This window comes from Triticum aestivum, chromosome 7B, assembly GCF_018294505.1.
Source record: "Triticum aestivum cultivar Chinese Spring chromosome 7B, IWGSC CS RefSeq v2.1, whole genome shotgun sequence".
Classification (NCBI taxonomy): domain Eukaryota; kingdom Viridiplantae; phylum Streptophyta; class Magnoliopsida; order Poales; family Poaceae; genus Triticum; species Triticum aestivum.
The window spans coordinates 176,231,908-176,232,693 of NC_057813.1; positions in this window are offsets into that span (position 1 = coordinate 176,231,908).

Consider the following 786-nt stretch of genomic DNA (forward strand, 5'->3'; position numbering starts at 1 on the left):
TCTCTTTTAAATCTTTTCAACGGTGTTCTTTTGAGTGGGCCCTAACCCACAGGTCTTTTCCCAGGATCTTACCTGACTCTTCTATTTTCCCAGAGCTATCCTAAATTCTTCTCCAAGTTTGACGTAAGAATGAGTTATCATTAGTCAAATGCTTTTCTCCAAGATCTTTCAAATTCTTTTCATAGTTGGCTCAACCTCTTCGCTTTTGATTCTTCCGGTGTGCCTCAATAATTCTTGGTGGTGTTTCTCGTTGTCATTCTCATCATTTGAAGACCGAAGAAGAGTTTCTCTTTAATCTTGCTCTATTCTCTTCAAGATTCATGGTGCTAGCTTGTTGCCATCCTCTCATAATTGTTTTCGATTGTGAGAATCTTTTTCACCCATCAGGAGATATTCAAGAGTCTTCTCAGTTTGTCATCCGGAGTCCATCAATTCAGGTTTATTCATTCTCAGCCGTTAGTTATCATTCTCCTATCTTGCCGCTGCATCTATCGAATATCCTCTAATCAGTTCTTGATCTCTTTGTTCTCATGTATCTAGTTTGTCTCAAGCACCTTCGTTCATTTGCTAATTCTTACCGGTGATGCACCTCTACTTCGATCATTTTCAATTCTTACGGTGGTTCTTTCAAGATCTCTCTTCCTTGTTCATCATATCAATTCATTTGTTGTTCCAATCCTACCGGTGGTTCGTTGAAGACCTTCTCAAGTTTACGCTATATCTCTTTTAATCCTTTCTACGAGAATAAGTAGTATGCCAAATCCGTTGATTGTCGTCAATTTAATT